This window comes from Pan paniscus, chromosome 16 (assembly GCF_029289425.2).
Source record: "Pan paniscus chromosome 16, NHGRI_mPanPan1-v2.0_pri, whole genome shotgun sequence".
NCBI classification, from domain to species: domain Eukaryota; kingdom Metazoa; phylum Chordata; class Mammalia; order Primates; family Hominidae; genus Pan; species Pan paniscus.
The window spans coordinates 67,032,035-67,048,279 of record NC_073265.2 but is presented as its reverse complement, the minus strand read 5'-3'; the positions used below and the strand labels follow the sequence as shown (position 1 = coordinate 67,048,279).

The 16,245-nt window shown below is 53.4% G+C and overlaps 1 long non-coding RNA gene across 1 annotated transcript in view; it reads right to left on the bottom strand.

Moving 5' to 3' along the window:
* Nucleotides 1–16,245, bottom strand: part of LOC117976067 (uncharacterized) — a 32,270-nt gene that overhangs the window by 14,742 nt on the left and 1,283 nt on the right. Inside the window, exons 2-4 of the long non-coding RNA XR_004666603.3 lie at nt 3,214–3,315; nt 2,669–2,786; nt 481–637 (exon numbers count right to left, since the gene is read on the bottom strand). This is a non-coding gene — a long non-coding RNA (uncharacterized LOC117976067). The remainder of the gene's footprint in view (nt 1–480; nt 638–2,668; nt 2,787–3,213; nt 3,316–16,245) is intronic.

The following is a 16,245-nucleotide window of genomic DNA, read 5'->3' as shown; positions in this document are numbered from 1 at the left end:
TCTAAGTAATAACCCCAAGCTCACGATGCCTGGACCCTTGACTGAACACATCTGCCCTGATCCGGACTGGGAGCTCTTGAGAGTGGGGCTTGGACCTCTGCTCTTCCCCCTCTTTCTCTGACCAAGCACAGGGCTGGGCACACAGAAAACGGGAATCATGTTGGAAGAAAACTGTGAGATTAAAATACCAAAGTCTGTCATTCCTCTACTGAAGAGACATTTACTTATCAGCCTTTAGCTGTGCCCTGGACCTGACCGGGCTGGCGGAGACATGAGGATGGAGCAGACAGACCCTGTTCTCGAGGGGTCACAGCCTTGTGGGGAGACAGACATGTAAACACACAGTGAGAGTCCAGTGTGACCAGAGCTGGGTGTGCAGGAGGCCTCGGGAGCACAAAGATGAACAAAGAGGGCACCTGAGAGGGCTTCCTAGACAAGGTGATCCTGGGGTTGAAAATTGAAGAGTGGGTGGGGGCTTACCTGGTGGAGGTGGAGGGAACGGCATCCCAGGCGTATATGCAAAGGCAGGAAGGTAAACAAGAGCCGGGCCCAACACAGGATCTGCAGGCTTGAGTGGTGCAGGGGAAAGAGCCCTGGACAGACCAGTTGGGTCCCAGTCCCATCTGCTTGTAAGTACCTGAGTGACCAAGGACAAATTCTCCCCTGCCTCCCTTTCTCTGGGCCACTGTTTCCTGATATGTGTAGTAGCAACTGGGCTACATCATCCCCAAAGCCCCTCCAGCTTGGAAGCTCTTGGCTTCTCCCAGATGTGGCTGGACCCCTGCCTACCTTCCAGAAACACACCCTCGCCTATGGGTGCTGGGGCCCTCTGGGGAACGTGGATAGGTTGGTTCTGGTTAATCTAGGCTTAACCCTCCGAGTGCCAGAACCTTTCACTTCATTGCAAATAGTTCTGCCCCATGAGCAGACTGAGAGTTTGGGCCCACCTTCCTGGGAATACCAAGGTTGAAATCTGCTGGAAGTGTGGCTGAAACGGGACCCCTCCACTGGATAGTTCTCTGCTCTGGCCTGCCTGGGTAACGGAGGAGTTCTGAGCTGGGACTGTCCTCTTTGAAGACAGCCAAGCCCGACCATCTCTCTTAGCACGGGTTTGCTTCTTTGAGCCCACTGGCTTCTCCCTTTTATAAGCATCACCAGCCAATCAGCTCATGCATTCCCTCCCATGAGAGGGAAGTGACCAATCATATTTGGTCTGGTTTATCCGTTGCTAGGTGCAGGAGGCTGCCTCCTCACTGCTGAGGGGCTTGGATTTTATAAGTCCAATCCTGGGTCTGAGCTGATCCCAAAGGTTGGGGGCTCCAGGAAGATTGATTTAAAATTCCCTGAGCATAGTATCCAGTGGGTTCTGCCAATAGTCGGGGCTGAGGAATTCAGGGAAAGGAGAGAGCAGCTGGCAGTCCTGGAGGGCTTCCAGGAGAGGGCACTGAAGGAGGCGTTTTCAGGCCCTTCCTGGCCCAGCCTGGGCTGTTCTTTTCTCCTTACAGAGGGGCCTCATCAGACCCCTGCCAGCAGGCTCAGCACTCCCATCCTGGCAGCTTCAGGATGCCTCCCTGCCCCGCTGTCAGTCCTGGGACTGTCCTGGGCCCTGGACTTGAACCTGCTTCAGGACCCTTTCCCCCAGCCCTCACCCCACTAACACCCAGAACTCCTGTAGAGGGTTAGGTATGGGTATTACCCCAAGTGTGAGCCTGGGTCTAGGCACACTTCTATGGCTCCAGAGGTTGGGGATGGAGAGGACCCAAGAAGTGACATGGGAAGATTCAGAAAGAAGGGGAGGGCGTCCCAGGTGGGGAGCCCTGTGTGAGCAAAGGCTTGGAGGATTATGAGTGTGTTTGTGTGTATATCTGCCTGTTTACGCATGTGTGTGCATGTGCTGGTGTTTGCATACATGCCTTGGGCACGTGTGTGCGTATGTGTAAAACACAGAGAAAGGACATCGGTTCTTTCATGTCTTAGGCTTGTGGATTTCCTCACCTCTCCAGTCTCCCATGACGAGCCGTGTTTTGGGTCCTGAGCCCCAGCTCTCTGTGAGCCTAGGCCCCTGAGCCTAGTTCCCATCCCTGCCTACTCCACCAATGGAGCAATTTCTTGATTAAAAAATCAATGAGACTGCACATAACAGAGCCAGCATCACCTCCAAATGGAGAAAAATCCAACTAGTCCATCATCCATTCCCACTACCAAAGCCACTAGCAGCCTACCTACAGCCTAGTTTGGCCCTTTCTGGGGACTGGGGCCCTGCTCCACCACAGAATGTCAATCAAAAGTGTTCACTTGCAGCCCTGGCAACATAGTGACCCTGTCTCTATAAAAAACAAATGAATTAAGGCTGGGCGCAGTGACTCACGCCTGTAATTCCAGCACTTTGGGAGGCTGAGGTGGGCAAACCACTTCAGGTCAGGAGTTTGAGACCAGCCTGGCCAACATGGTGAAACCCCATCTCTACTAAAAGTATAAAAGCTGGGCATGGTGGCACGCAGCTGTAGTCCCAGCCACTCAGGAGGCTGAGGCAGGAGAATTGCTTGAACCTGGGAGGCAGAGGTTGCAGTGAGCCAAGATTGCACCACTGTACTCCAGCCTGGATAACAGAGTGAGATGCTGTCTCAAAAAAGAAAGAAATGAATTATCTGGGAGTGATGGCACACACCTGTAGTCCCAGCTACTCAGGAGGCTGAGGTGGGAGGATCACTTCGGTCTGTGACGTGGAAGCTGTAGTGAGCCATGGTCGCACCACTACACTCCAGCCTGGGTAAGAGAATGAGACCCTGTTGCAAAAAAAAAAAATTTTTTTTAAAGGCCTACTGAGGATGGAGAGTTGAGTAAAATCAGTGCTTCCTCTGCTCCCAGAATCCTGGTGTCTTGCTCTTCACAACAGCCTGGTGTCCTCATCTGTGCTCAGGCCAATTCAGTCTGGTGGAGCGCAGGAGGAAAGGGCTTGCCTGTATTCCCTGGGCTGCAGGAGGGATCAGCTCACTGACTTGGGGCAGCAGAAGGAGGCCTGGGCTGAGGTCAGGGCCCACCCACTTAAGACTCTGTCCCTTCTGAGCCTCAGTTTCTACATCTTTAGAAGGGGACCATGATGCCTGAGGCTCAGATGCGAGTGTATGGAAAGGATGTCTTATTCCGTTTGTGCCACACTAACCAAATGCCTGAGACTGGGTGATTTATAAAGAACATAAACTCATTTCTTACAGCTCTGGAGGCTGGGAAGTCCAAGATCAAGGTGCTGGCAGTTTTGCTGTCTGGTGAGGGCTGCTCTGTGCTTCCAAGGTGGCGCCTTGAAGGCTGCATCCTCTGATGGGAAGAATGTGATTTCTTTTCATGGTAGAGGAGTAAAAGAGGGTGATCCCACGCCCACAAATACCACAAGCCCCCACTTTTTTTGTTCTTTTGAGACTGAATCTCGCTCTGTTGCCTCGGCTGGAGTGTAGTGGCGCCATGTGGGCTCACTGCAACCTCTGCCTTCCAGGTTCAGGCGATTCTCCTGCCTCAGCCTCCCAAGTAGCTGGAATTACAGGTGTGTGCCACCATGTCCAGCTAATTTTTTGTATTTTTAGTAGAGGCAGGGTTTAACTATGTTGACCAGGCTGGTCTCGAACTCCTGACCTCAGGTGATCCACCTGCCTTGGCCTCCCAAAGTGCTGGGATTACAGGCATGAGCCACTGGGCCCAGACAGCCACAAGTCCTTTTTAAAGGCCCTAATCCATTCATGAGGGCAGAGTACTCATGACTTAACCACCTCCCTAAAGGTTCCACCTTTCAATATTGTAGCACTGGGAATTAAGTTTCAGCATAAATTTTGGAGTTGACAGAAATACTCAAACCACAGCAAAGGGGCTCTGGGAACTGGGAAGTGCTGGGCCTGGGTCCAGGCACCCCTCTATGGCTCCGGAGGTTGGGGATGGAGAGGACCCAAGAAGTGACATGGGAAGATTCAGAAAGAAGGGGAGGGTGTCCATGGTGGGGAGCCCTGTGTGAGCAAAGGGCTTACACTGTGCTGATATCCACTGAGCCTGGGTCAATGGGAACATCTAAGGGCAGAAGCAAGATGTTTGGCCCACATGGTACTTTAAAAAAATCGAATTAGTGGCCAACCTTTAAAAAATGGGCATTTTCTGCACAAAGTCTGAATTTTGGCTTCTCTTGAAAAATCGGGAGGCCTGGCAGTCCTGAGACTGTGTGCCCATGTGGGGTGGCACTTCCCTAACCCCCTCAGTGGGCCCACTTCCTCTTAACTGCCTAACTCCTGGGGGATGGGTGACACTTGTGACCCTTGACCCTTTTAGAACATATTAACATTTTCTGATGAATCTTTCTCAGTGGCCCAGTCAAGTGAGTGGCCCGTGGTCAAGTGGGTGGGAAGGAGGGCACAGCTGCCTCCTGGACCCCTCAATGCACACTCCCTCTCTGTTTCCCACTCTCAGCCCTGGCAGTGTGCTGGGTGCCCGACTCCCTGCCAAGCAGGGAGCAAGGAAGAAGTTGTGCCTTGGGGGGTGACTGCTTTTCCTCTCCAGGAAAATCTAACACCTTGACCATTACCCACACGGCATTTTCTCTGAAGGCCCAGGGAGCCAGACGGACAGGTTCTCCCAGAGCAGGTGTAAGCAGTGCCAGGCCAGGCATTCCTTTTCCCCTTGACCCCTCAATGTAGGTTTCAGGCAGAGGTGCTGTGGCCACCTTGTGGGGTCAACCATTTGGGGCAGGGCTGGCACAGCTGCTCTCATCAGGCTACAAAAGGGCAGACTGGAGTTTCCAGATTCACCCCTTCTCAGCTGTGTGACCTTGGGAAAATGCCTTGACCTCTCTGAGCCTGTTTCCTCATTTGTAAAATCTCTACTTCCACATGCTATCATAAAGATCAAATGGGATCAAAAGTGTGTAAGAGAATGGCCTGGTACAGGTCAGGAACACAGTTGGTACTCTGTTTCTGAAAGGAGGAGTTGAAGGTCCCCAGATCCAGTGGTGGAGCCAGCATAGTTACTGTGCAATGGAGACTGATTAACGAGGTCCTGTGTCCCAGCTGGCTGGGGCTAGATATGATGACAAGAGTGAGGGGCATTTTCCCTGGGCCTTGCCCCTTCTGAGCTGGGGTAGCTGGGAGAATGTGGGGGTGAGGAAGCAAAGAGAAGAGGCATAGTTTCTCCTCTCTCCCTACCCCCCACCTTTGTTGTGGGTGCATAGCCCTTTCCCCATGAGCTGGGCCCCTTTCTTAAATGGGGAGGGCCCCTGCCTTCTTCAACAGCTAGAATGTGGCTGCCTGGTTTCCAACTGGGATGGGGAGCCTGGGGGCCCAGAGAAGTGGAGCGTGGAGGAAACAGCTGGCCTCATAGTCAGTTTGTCATGGAGCTACCTCATGGGGCTGCCCCTCCAGGACCTCACAGTACAGCCTCTCTAGACCTTTACCTAGTTTTCGTTTGAAAGCACAAGAGGGACACGGATATTCCAGGTCCCCCAAGGCAGGGGGCTTTAGCACAAAGGGGATCTCCGAAAGGAGTTGAAGGCCCTTGAATCCAGTGGTGGAGCCAGCATGGTTACTCTGCAATGGAGACTGATTAATGAGGTCCTGTGTCCCAGCTGGCAGCCTCTAAAGGGAGAGATTCCTCCCCTTTTCCCAGAACACTGCCATCTGGCCACCTTTCTAAGATAGCGATGAAGACCACTGCCTTCTTCCTGGGTGTGCTTTCTGGAGCTGCAAGTTGGGGGTGCACAACAGGGTGTGGTTGCTGTCCCAGAAGAGGGGGCTGCCCAGGGCAGATGACAATAGTGGTAGTGACGACAATAGCTGATGACATTTACTCAGCCCCGTGCTAAACACCTCCTGCTGCACTCACCCCAATTCTGGGGTTACAGAACAGCCCATCTCATTAAGGCACCTCCATCACATGGAAATTCAGATGCGAATGGAGCCATCCACAGGGAGGAGAGAGAGGTGCACTGATTTATGAACTTCGCAAAGGGACCCTTCTTGCCGGGGTGGGGGGATCTAAGAAACAGCTCCCCCTGTGTGTTTAGAGTAACAGTCCATGTCCAATGTTGATTTTCCTGCCTGGATTTAAAGAACGTATTTAGAGAACCAGGTCAGCTTTAGGGTCTCCAGACCACTGGCCTACAGCCAGGAGAGGTATTTCAGAACCCTGAAGAGTGCCTCAGACTCCAGGAGGTGGGTGGAATGAGGAGGCTGGTTTTTTAGAACTGGCTGGTGCTGCCGGGCAAGGTGGCTCACACCTGTAATCCCAGCACTTTGGGAGATGGAGGCGGGTGGATCACCTGAGGTCAGGAGTTTGAGACCAGCCTGACCAACATGGAGAAACCCCATCTCTGCTAAAAATACAAAACTAGCTGGGCGTGGTGGCACATGCCTGTAATCCCAGCTACTTGGGAGGCTGAGGCAGGAGAATCACTTGAACCTGGGAGGCAGAAGTTGCCGTAAGCTGAGATTGAGCCATTGCACTCCAGCCTGGGCAATAAGAACGAAATTCTGTATCAAAAAAAAGGGAGGGGGTGCTGGGCCCTGAAGGAACATGACTTGCCCAAGTCATTCAGTGGGTCAGCCTCACTGCCTGGGGCTATATCTCTCTAAGCAAAGGCAAGAGCAGGAGCAGCCCAGCTTGCTGCTCTATGCCAAGTCTGCAAAGACACAGGTGTCTTATTTTCTGCATTCTAAAAATTGTGAGCAAGTAATAGCTGTAAGTCAAATCTTATCCCCAACACCATCCTGCATGGCTCTGGGCTTGAGAGCAGCCCTTCGTTGTTTTTATAGGCAGGATGTTGAATGATTATAGTCACAGCCTCTGCAACCTCACTGCCTGAAATTAAACCTGGACTCTGCCACTCAGGCTGTGAGACTTTGGGTGCATTAAGCACTGTATGCCTCAGTTTCCTCATTTATAAAATGGGGATGATACTCACTTCTACATGTTATTGTGAGAATTAAACATATATATATATATATATATATATAACTTAGAGCAGTGGTTGGCATGGACTTATTGCTGTAAAAATGTTATTTTTAACCCCAAGCATTCTGCCCCAGCTCTGATGCATGGCCAGGTTTTTCCCATGGTACACCTGGTCTTACCTCCAGGGTCAAAGGCTGGGAATAGGCAGATATTCCTTGGGCTCGTAAGCCATTGGAGTGTCTGCAAGGCTGTCTAAGGAAGTATTAGTTTGGGAGATTGGAGGCCCCACTGCCCTGGGCCGGGGAGTCTGGGACCTTGAGATGCTGGACCTTGGCACCAACTTCCCCGTTCTTTCTTCTTTTTCATAGTGGTTCCAAGAATGGTCTTTAGAGCCAGAAAGATCCAGGCTTAAATCTTGGCTCTGAGGTTTACAGGCCATGACCTTGGCGAGTCATAATTAGCCTCCTGGAGTCTCATCTGTGTATGGGTCTAACAGTATCCTTGATGTGGTTGTTTAGAGGATTACAATGAGAAAACGTAGTGCAGGCTGAGCACATGTGCATGCTGTAAGTGCTTCGTAGTGGTGGCTGTCACGTGGTTGTTATCCTGACGTCTCTGTCTCACTTTGGGTCTCTTCCACTCACCTCTCCCTCCCAGTGGGTGAGGCTCTCCTTCCTTCTTCTTGACTTCCAGGCTTGGAAGCACCAGAGAACTTGGAGACTTTGGATCTGGCCCGCCCAGACTCAAACCTCAGGGAGAGAGGCTTTTAGAAGACAAGATCGGGGGCTGGTCTATTGTGGCTCATTTCCTGTGACCTCACTCCTTCTCTCTGCCTTGTCTTAGTGTCAGTGCTCTGGATTTCTGGACAACTCCTTTGTGCCCTAGCCCTGGCCAGACACCCCTCTTTACGCCCAGCTCTGCCCCATTCCAGGAGAAAGTGGCAAAGCATTTACCTTACTAACAGCTCAGATTTGACAAGCATGAACTGAGCAAGTTGTGGGCCTTACCACATGAGCTAGTTCATTTATAATCAGCATTTAATTAGCCTCTACTTTGTGTCCAGCATTGTAGGAAGCACTTTACACACATGTTCTTGTTTAATCATCCAGCAGCCTCTAGAAGTGGTTATTATTAATTTCATTTCTTAAATTTTCTTTAAAAAATTTTGTGGATACCAGGTGAGTCAGTCAGATATGATTATACTTTTATCTTACAGGGGCGGACAGTGAGACCCAGAAAGTTTGGGTGATGCTTGGGCCTCATGGTGGGAAACCTTGGAGCTACAGGGAAGAAGAATTGAGCTAAAGCTTACAAAGTACTTGGCATCGTGCCCAGCATACAGAAGGTGCTCAATAAAGGGGACTAGGCCGGGTGTGGTGGCTCGTGCCTGTAATCCTAGCACTTTGGGAGGCCGAGGTGGGTGGATCACTTGAGGTCAGGAGTTCAAAACCAGCCTGGCCAACATGGTGAAAACTGTCTCTACTAAAAATACAAAAAAATAGCTGGGCGTGGTGGTGGGCACCTGTAATCCCAGCTACTTGGGAGGCTGAGACAGGAGAATTGCTTGAACCCGGGAGGTGGAGGTTGCAGTGAGCTGAGATTGTGCCACTGCACTCCAGCCTGGGCAACAAAGTGAGACTCTGTCTCAAAAAAAAATAAAAATAAAAATAAAAAAATAAAGGGGACTAAGCCCTGTCATCCTGGATGCCCCATGGGACCCTCAGCCTGGCTGACTCCTCTTCGTGCCCTCTCTCCCACCCTTGTACCAGCTCTTCCATTGGTCAGAGAATGTATTAATTTGCACTTGGGCCAGACGCAGCAGTGGAATTTCAGGTACTGTGAGAGTTGGGTGGGGGGACACAGAGGATGGCCACTGGCTCCATGACTGAGGCTTCTCCTCGCTTGCTCCTGCGGCCAGATTCAAGCAGGACTCCCAGGAGCCGGGCTGCAGAATCACCCATGATGATGTGGTTCTGGATACTGTGATGTCTGGTTTCATGAACTCTCACTGGTAGATCATTCATTCTGCCCAGGAACTTGAGCACAACCCCACTCCCTCGCTCCTCCCCTGCAAACTCTCTGGGCCTGGGGTGTAGGGGGAAGTAGGCCAGGGCTTCAGGAAATCTGGTCTCTTTCTGCCACTGTCACAGGGCCTGGCCTTGACCAAGATGCTCACCTAGGTTGCACAGGAGACCTGGCTTCTCAGTCCAGCTCTGCTATGAACAATTCACCATCAGACCCAGGGCAGGTATTGACCCTCTTTGAGCCTCAGTGTCCTCATCTATAAAATGGGAGGGGAGAACTGGGTGTTCTCTGAGTGTTCTCCCAGCCCTGCCATGCAAGGCAGTAGAGAATCTCCATCCTCCCCTCTGCCTGCCCCATCACGGGGTATGTAGCCAAGGACAGGGACAGAATAGGATGCAGGGAATGAGGCAGGAGAGAGGGAGAGTCTCAGATGGCTCCTAACTCTCTGGCTTGAGAAACTGGTAAACTCAGGTGCCGTTTACTGAGATGAAAAAGGGGCAAGGGTAGACTCGGGGAGGGGTGATAAGTTCAGTTTTGAATCCATTGCATTTGAGGTGCTCAAGGGATGGGCCTAGGCGGCCAGCATAGAGCGGAGCTGGGATTTGAACCAGGGATGTCTGCTTTAAAGGCCATGCTGTCTCTGGCACACACCCCATGCAGAGGGTGAGGTGTGCAAAGTCAAACTACTGAGGGCCAAGGAGGGGCCAGAGAGAGTTCATGTTCAGAGCTGGAAATAGTAGAGGTGGAGAAAAAAGAAGGCTTCATCATGGAGGGCTTCCTGGAGGAGGCCATCGACCCTTGCGTTTTGAAGATACCAAGAGAAGGTGAGTCCTGAAGGAGAAGAGTTGGAAGGGTCCCTGAAGGCTATACTCAACAAGAATATGTGACTTCCCCAAGGTTACACAGCTAACAAGTGGCAGGGCCACAGTTCCGGCCAGGCCTGCCTCATTCCAGGGCCTCTGCTGTCAACCTCATAGGACACTGCTCTCAGGGATTGGGCCCTGGCAGTGGGAGAGAAGCCACGAGTTGAGGGGGAGACTTAGTCTCTCCCAGGTCAGGCCATCTTTCCCCAGCCCACGCGTGGTCAAGTTCCAAATAAACAAAGAGACAGCAGAGCTTTGACTCTCAAAGTGGCAGGACACAGAGCTAGGACTGTTCCAGTTTTAAAACAGACCTGACTCTAAGTATAGGGCCGTCCATGAATGTAGGTAGGCTGGGCAACTACTCAGTCCCTGCGGGACGAGGTGTGCTTAGAGTCTCCCTTGCCCCTTAAACTGGTCTGCCACCAAGTCTGAAAGTCCATTCACACACCCTGACTTTAGAATAGACATTGTCCAACTGGGCTCTTCCCCAAGGGAACACATTTTTGGCCCTACTCATCTCACACAGAGGGAACTTAGTAGACCCTTTTCTCCTAGGCGGAAGGGGTGGACGACCCTACAAGGGGACCCTCTCTCCCAGCTTTGCAGAAGGCCAGTCTGCCATGCAGGGGACAGGCTCGCCTGACAGAAGGGCAGGGAGCCACTGGGCACACCAGGCTGCAGTGGTAGTAGCAATGGTGAATGCCAGCAGCTCACAGCGAGTGTGCGGTGTCAAATGGGGTGCATTACTCTCCCTGAAAATTAAAAATTAAAATTAATCAAACACTCAAATTGATTTCCTTCCCGTCTGTTTGCTCTGCTGTGCCAGTCAGATGCCTGCCTGCCCACCCAGCCCAATACATCCCATCCTCATGCCAGAGCTGGACAGCTCAGGCAGCTGCAGGGGTCTCTGCGAAGGGCTTGGGGGAACCTCAGGCACCTCATTCCAGCCATGGGAAATTTGGTAAGGGTCAATCCAGCCAGACTCATGACCCTGAGACCCAGTGCAGGGTTTGGAAAGTGGGGCAGGCAGAAAGTGAACATCACTCTTGTCCAAAGGTAACACCTATGCTGGGCTGGGAGGCAGACAGAATATTCTAGAGAATATTCCTGGGGCCATCATTAACTGATGTCATGAGCCTGGGCAAGTCTTATTCTCTCTGACTTGTTTCTCTGTCTGTGGAATGGGGAGAGGGGGCAGATGGAAGAGGTCCCTGTGGGTTCCAGTGCTGGCCTGTGGGCCGGGCCAGCCTTACCTGGGGACTGACCTCTCCCACCCACCTCCAGCCAGCCTGGGGCCCTGGTCTCCTCCTTCCCCAGCTGGGACCTGACCTGCCACTTATCAGCTGGGCAACCTTGGGCACAACGGGCATGTCACTTAACACTTCGGTGCCTCAGTTCCCTCATGGGTAAACGGGGATGATAACGCCAGTGTGGACAGGCTGGTTCCCCAGGAAGCAGACTGTGAGGGAGATCCGCGTGGAGGCAGGCAGGATGGGGCCGGGGGAGCTGGGCCATGACGCCTTTATGAGGCAGACTCTGTGAGGAGCTCTGGATCCGAGCTGTCTCTGCAGGGGTGTTCTGAGATGGGACAAGAGGGGCAGCCTTTATCCCATGCTTGGAGCAGTCATTGGATGCAGCTGTCCCTAGAAGAGTAAGGCCTTGGGCAAGTAGGCTCTCTCTTCAGCCTCCTCGCCAGGGGGAGGGTCCTCACCTGGGGCCTATCAGCTCTGGCAACCCAGCAGCAGGGGAGGAGGGCACTGCCCAGGAGCCCCTTCAGGCTGCAGCACTCCTGCCCTTCCAGGGGCAGCTGCATCCAATGACTGCTCACAGCAGGTGTCCGGGTGAGGGTTCCCTGGAACAAGGTTGTGAAGCCTGGCAGGGGTCAGCTCCCAGGAAACAGTTAATCTGCTGAAAAGGCCTGGGGGTCCCCTCCAGCCCCACCCCACTCACCATCCTGTTCCTTCCCCAACAGTGGAGGTACTTTCATAGGTTTCTGTCTGTGCTCATGCTGGTCCCTCCTCCCTCCCTCTCTCCCTCTCCCTGCTCTTCTTTCTTGCATTCTTGCATTCAAACACATCCATGTGGCTAGCACATACTCCTTGAACCCCTGCATCAGGCCAGGCCTGGGCTGGTGGGAGTTGAGGACTCAGAAGGGACATGGACCTAGTCATGCTTCCTCCTCCAGGGTACTCCCCATGCCCCAGGCCCTTTTCCCCAGCCCAGCGAACCATCGCCTCTCACCTCTCTGGGAGAGCCAGATTCCGCTGATGCCTGCATAGATGCGTCGCCAGGCCATCCCTTCCTCAGGTCCAGGCTCCACGGACTCCTAACTCTCAGTTCTGTGACACTGCTGGCCTCCAGCCCCCACCCCAACACAGTGCCCACTCCAGAACTTGGAACCTTGGCCTTCCTCTGTGTGCATGGCTATCCATGTGCCTGTCTGCCCACAGCCTGTGTGTTCCCTAAGGATAGACCCCATGGGCCCAGCACAGGGCCCACCATGGTGAGTGGGAACTGCATGGCCAGTCAGTTCCCCAAACTATGCATACTCCCAGGTCCCCAAATTCCCACCACCCACCCCCACCCCACTCCTCGGCCTTCCAAAGTGCAAGCTCAGTCCTATCTCTATCTCTCAGTAACAGGCAAGGTTCACTCTCTGCCCAGAACCCCGACACCCACAGCTCCTGCTGCCCTGCTGCCTCCAGCACCACCCTTTCCTGAGGCCCTGTTGTGTGACTGTGCTGGACTGCAGGGATCCAGTGTCCAGATGGCCATAACCCTGCACCTTGGTTTCTTTATCTGTACAATGCGGATAATCCCTGTTCCTGCTTCCCTGGGCTGTAGGGCGCCTTCCCTGAGAAGACACGTACAATTAGACTTGTGGACAGCAAAGCACTCCCCACGTTTCAGGTAGGTGTGATTAAGTATAGAAAAAGCTGATGTGGCAGACTGTGGATTGACCTCGGCCCTCTCAACAAGCGGGCCTGGCCCCTGCTCTATGAGCTCAAGGCCCTGTGCTGACCTGGGGACAGCTCCTACAGGGCCACCCCTGCCTCTTTAGGCAGGGCCCTTAACAAGGTAAGGCAGCATCCCAAGCAGAAAGTGCAACTCACACAAGAGAAGAGGCCCCTCACACAGATGGCAAGGTGCAGTGTCACCTGGGAGGGAGCAGCTGCTTTCTGAACCTTCGAGGGAACACTGGGGGATGGGAGATGGCACCCCACATAGTCCTGCTTCCCTGGACCCACCCAGGCAGTCTAGGATGGGGTGAGGTAGGAGGGCTTGCTGTGGTGGCCTGGGCCAGCCCCTTCTGTCTGGAGCCTCAATTTTCCACTGTTAATGGGCACTATAATCTTGTCTCTGCTCACTGGTGCCCACGACGGCGATACAGTCCTACTCGGGGGATGCAGCTGGCTACAACTTTCCAGGGAAGGTTTTATGGGGTCAGCTGGTATGTCTGTGGCCCACAGTGGTGCTGACTTCAGGGTCTCAGGAGGATGCTTGACAGGAAGGAGCACTCTGGCAGAGTAGCTGATGGTTATGACAAGAATTCCAGTTCACACCATCCTCTCCTGTCCAGGGACACAGGAAGAGTAGAGAATGACACCCTTCTACAGCTGGAAAACCAGAGGCTCAACAGTCCAGCTGAGCACTGACAGGCCAACAGGGACTCCCAGTCATCTGATGCAGTTGCCAGGCTGATAGTGGAGACATGGGTGAGGGTGCAGGTGAGGTCTGGGGTGGGGAGAGGAAGAAAGCTTCCTGGAGTGCCCTCCTTGGGAAGAGCCAGGTGAGGCAGGCTCAAGGGTGGAGGAGGGATGGGAAGGCATAGGCCAGCAGCAGGCCTCAGGCAGCCCCTCTGCTCACTGCAGGGCCAAGGCCCTGGAATCTGGCCTGGTTGGAGTCATGCTGTATCTTCTCCATTCCCTTGTTACAGGATCAACCAGAGACGGCAGAAGACAATCAGTCCATTCTTCATAGTTCTGGGGGACACAGAGGGGCAAGTGCTGCCTGGAGGCATCCAGCTAGCATCTGACGAGAGGTGGGGCCAAGGCCTCCTGCTCCCTCACGAGGCTGCCCAGTCTGACTCCCCAGGATGTCTCACCTTGTGCCAGGGCCTGGGCATCAGAGAAGAGGGTGGAAGTGGTCCCTGGGTGCAGAGTGGTGGGCTGGGAGGTGACAGTTGGAGGAACAGTGGCAGCACTGTCCTCTGCTTTGAACCTCCAGGGCCAGCCCAGAGCCTCTAGGCTAAAACCCCAACTCCTTGCTGGTCCCACTAGAACCTATTGTCCTGACCCATGCCACCTGCACCCCCATCTCTAATCCTCTCTCCTCATGCTCTGGCCACATGGCCTTTCTCTCTTTCCTCTCACCATGGGGACTTTGAAAGCGTTGTTCCCTCTCTCTGGAGTCCCCACTTCTCTGGGTCATTGTCTACTCCACCTTCTGGTGCTACGTTGAATGTCACATCCTGCAAGAAGCCTCTCCTGACTCCCTAGTCCAGACTAGACCAGGTCCCCACAGACCTTGTCACAGCATTTGTCCCAGTTGTCATTTTACATTTGTTTGCATGGTGGTTTGGTTTCTCCCTGTCTCATCTGGACTCTGAGGTCTCCACCATGTATTCCCCATGCCTGGTGCAATGTGTGGCATGAAGTAGGCCCACAATGCATGTTCATGGAAAGAATAAAGAATGTTGGCTCTCAGTTCAAATCCTGGAACTTCTCCCTGAGCCTTGCTTTTTTCTTCTCTGAAATGGGAATGATAACACCAAGATCAGTGTGAGGGTGAGCCAATGAATGAAAATCTCCTGGCCACACTCTGCCAAGAGTAAAGAGGGAGATCGGGGTGGGGAGGGGGTGGTTGACGCCAGCTGCTTAGGGATGGAAGGACTTGAGACGTGTGGAAACCAAAAGTCATGGGGACAGGTGGGGAAAGACGTGGAGGTGGGAAGATTGGATGTGTTTAGAGATAGCAAGGAGACAGCCCAGCTGGGTGGGGCATTTCTCTGAACACTTGGTGACCTGCTTTTCAGCCTGGCTTAGGAAACCAGGGGTTTCAGAGGAAGTGGGTGGGAAATGCCCATTGCCTCCTCGAATTCCATGTGGGCCACTCTCAGTCTCGGCTGGACCTGGCGTGATGATTAGATCTGGAACACTGCCAAAGTTCTCCATGACTGGCCCATGAAGATGGCTGGAAATAGCAGAGCGGCCCTGGGCAGGCATTTGTTGGGGCACTGACCCAGCCTCTGTGGTGGAAAGCAGCCAGCCACCAGCCCCTGGTAGAGGAGCTACCTCCTGGAGCTAGCTGCCCAACTGGTCTTGTTCCTGGTCCCTGCCCCAGGCCCCCAGCTACTACTGCTCTGGCCGTAGAGTGGGCCTGGTCATTATTCATGCCATGCCTCTCTGTAAAGCCTGCTGGAAGGAAGACGTGGCAACAGCCTCTGGCCACCAGCACAAGGGCAGGACACAAGGGGACCCCAGAGAGGCCTCTGCACATGACTGCCTTTGTGCAGAACTCCTGGATAGAGGGCCTAGGCTTGGACTTGCTGGGGAAAATAAATGACATAGACTCAGGTTCGTCATCCCTGTGGTGCATATCAGCTTGCTCCCATACTTAGGGAGGGAGTTAAGGCTCAGAGAAAGTGTGCCACCTATTTGAGTTTGCACCGCATAGCTGGGCATAAATTCCCAAGCACGGACACAAAGGCTGTGTGGCTTCCAAGACAGCAGAAGTAAGCGGGAGAACTGGATGGTGGGAAATGGATGGGGATGCAGGCTGAAATTGCTGCTCTGCAAGGATGTCAGAGACTCTGGGGAAAGGCTGTTTGTCTCTGTGTGGCTTCCCTAGGGCTCACCTGGAAGCCCCGGGAAGACTCCTCAGGAGGCGTGCTGAGCCAGAGCAGGCAACAGCCATGAGCTCATCTCCCTTGAGACCCCTAGGAAGTCTGGTAGGGAGGTAGAAGGAAAATGGTCAGGGAAAGAGGGAGAGGGGAGACAACAGGGACTTTGGGATGGGCCACAAAGCCAAGCTCAGACACAGGGAAGAAAAGGCCATTTGCCGCATGCCCGCTGTGTGCTGAGCCATTCCTGAGCATCGTCCCTCGTGGATTCTTTGCCAGTCATGTTACTGGCAATGTATTTTTATTCCCATTGTACCAAGGAGGACACTGAGGCTGGAAATGATACTGGATCTGCCTGATACCAAAGTCTAGGGTCTTCACAGGGCACCTTCATGATGGGTGGGTACAGGAGCCTGGCCCTTCCTGGACTCACATCACAGCCACAGCGCAGCCTGGGCTTCTCCTACTTCCAGCTCCGGACAGCAGGGGGAGGCTGTGCTGCGTCTGGCTGTAGATATGGGTGCAGAAGTGGGTCTGGGCTTAGAGGGGAGAAACAGAAGAGGAGGTGGCCTCTGGCAAAAGCTGCTGGGTTTG